The following is a 2,624-nucleotide window of genomic DNA, read 5'->3' as shown; positions in this document are numbered from 1 at the left end:
AACATTAAAACCATTAATAACACTTTGGAATAATGTACAAGTACTTTCTTGAATTTGAACTGTTCCAGTAAACTGAGAATAACTATTTCCAGTTGAGAAATAACAATAACCAAGAATAAGTGATTTATCACCAATTCGTGTAAATTCTTTAGACACACCTTTCATATAAGTAGAACATGTAATTGCATCTGATGCTAAATGATTTTCATTAAATTCATCACATAATATTATTGGATTAACCTGACAATAAACAAATTTTTGAGTAATTAATATCTAATTCAAATTCATTAAATATTGCGTTTGGATATGAAGTAAATGATTGTAAAAGCAAGAAATTATCCAAAGGAATTATCAATTTCATTTCAGCATCAAATGTTGAATTTCTAAGTAAATCATCAACTTTAACATATACTCCACATTCATTATTTTTATGTTCAAAAGCATTTTTACAAGCGGTATAAACACAAGCTCTAGATTCTTTTTCTTGTTGAGTTCTACACATTCCAGAAATAGTTGTTTCGTATATCATCTTAGTGTTTTCATAATATGTAGTTCCATTTTTTAATTAGTTTTCATATTGTCTAGCCATTGAGTAGAATCTTTTAAACCAATAAATAACATACAAGCATTAGATTCTTTTTCTACAGATTTAATAGCAGTTCTTGCATCATCTAGAATAAATTTAAATCTTAATTTATTTGTTGCGCTTAAATAACTCTTATCAATATTAGTAATATGAAATGATGGATCTGTTATCGCTATTTTAGAATGAGTATTACTATTAAATGGAACTTGTTGTTGATAAGCATTTACAGTAATCATTCTACTATCATGAACACCATTTTTAGATGTAATTATTTTCTGTTGTTCATCGAAATATTTAAGTATATCTCCTCTATTGGCATCTTCTAAAACTGAATGAATTTTTATGTTAGACATTTAGTACAGAAAAAAAATTGATTTTTATATTAATAAAATGCGTTCACCTGGATATTATAAAACATTAAAAAACATTGCAAATAAATTTTTAAATGTAGGAGGTAAGATAATAAAAACATATGGAAATGTAATGTCAAAAGTTACTAATGTTGTTAAACCAATAGCAGCATCTGCAATTCCAATAGTTGGAAATACAATAATGAATATTGCAGATAAAAAAATTTAAACATATAGTAAGTTCGGAGATAGAATGATCGAAACATCTAAAAATAACAATCCAATACAGACTTTAAAAGAATTTGCACATAATGACATTAAAAATACATGGTTAAAAAAATAAAAATAATTACAAATTTATATACTAAATTATATGATGCGTTTGGTTATCAAGAACTTAATGATTTTGCAATCCGTTTTCAATATTTTTATATTTAATAAATGGTAAAATCTCCTCTGTTTTGGCAGAAATTGAAGATAATTAAAGATTTCATTCCTAAAGCTATTAAATGGACTAATGATAATATTATCAAAACAGCAAAACCAATATTGAAACCTATAATAGAAAACATCTCACCTGAAAATGGAAAATATATCAACAAAGCAATTGATTATGGTTCAGAAATAGTTGATAAAACAGTTCCTTATTATAACAAATTTATGAAAGAACCTGATTATAAAAAACATGTTGGTGAACAAATTAAATATAATATTCAAGATTATATGGATAATAATTCAAGTATATTTGGTCAACCTGTTAATAAATAATTATTAAAAATATGATTACACACTTTATATTTTTACCAAAAATAAAATATAAATAATAATATATTAATAGATTTTTCGTATTATAGTATTTAACCTTGATAAGACATTTGTAATTTAATTAAACCTGGTGGGAACATTTTAGTTCTGTAATTTGATGGAGCTTGTATATAAGATGATACCCAGATATAAGATTCTGGATAAATGATTCCACTCATTTTTCAACTAAAAACTCTTTAAAAAACGGGAAATTTGCGCATACAAATATTGTTTTGTGGACAAATGATTCCAACTTCATTTCACTAAAAATAAAACATAAGATTAAACAGTCACTTTTAAAACAAATAATCGGGGTTTGATACAAAGATTGCAGTTGGTGGACATTTGATTCCCCCGTTTGTTCGGTTCCATAAAAGCATTATAGTTTTCTGTTTAAAACAAAATATGAATTAAAATTTATTTTTTATGCACTTTTGAACATGTTATTTCACAACATATAAAACAAATTACATTCGATCATCACCTTTTTAATTTATTTAGACTTTTTCTCCTTTCCTTGTTGCTTTTCTGGCTTCAACTACTCTTTTGTATTCTTTGGACTGCTTTCTTGGTTTCTTCTCGATTTGATCTTTTGTTTTTTTGTTCTTGAGATTTAAATAATTTCTTTCTTTTGTTAACCAATAATGTTACAGTCGAACATTCATTTGGTATCACAGGTTCGGTTTCAATGTCGGTTATTTCTGGACATGGTTCTGATGTTATTTTTGTTGTTTGACTTGACACAGAATTAACTTCGGCGTTTTCACTTGGTGTGAGTTTCGAATACTGGCAAGTAATTTTTCAAAAAATGAAGTATAAGACAAATATTTGACAGTAGGCAACTTGTCTAAAAACTCTTCTTTACTGATGATACCAACTGAATA

Source organism: Entamoeba invadens (assembly GCF_000330505.1).
Source record: "Entamoeba invadens IP1 unplaced genomic scaffold scaff_1105074726103, whole genome shotgun sequence".
NCBI lineage: Eukaryota > Evosea > Mastigamoebida > Endamoebidae > Entamoeba > Entamoeba invadens.
This window is presented reverse-complemented; position numbering follows the sequence as displayed.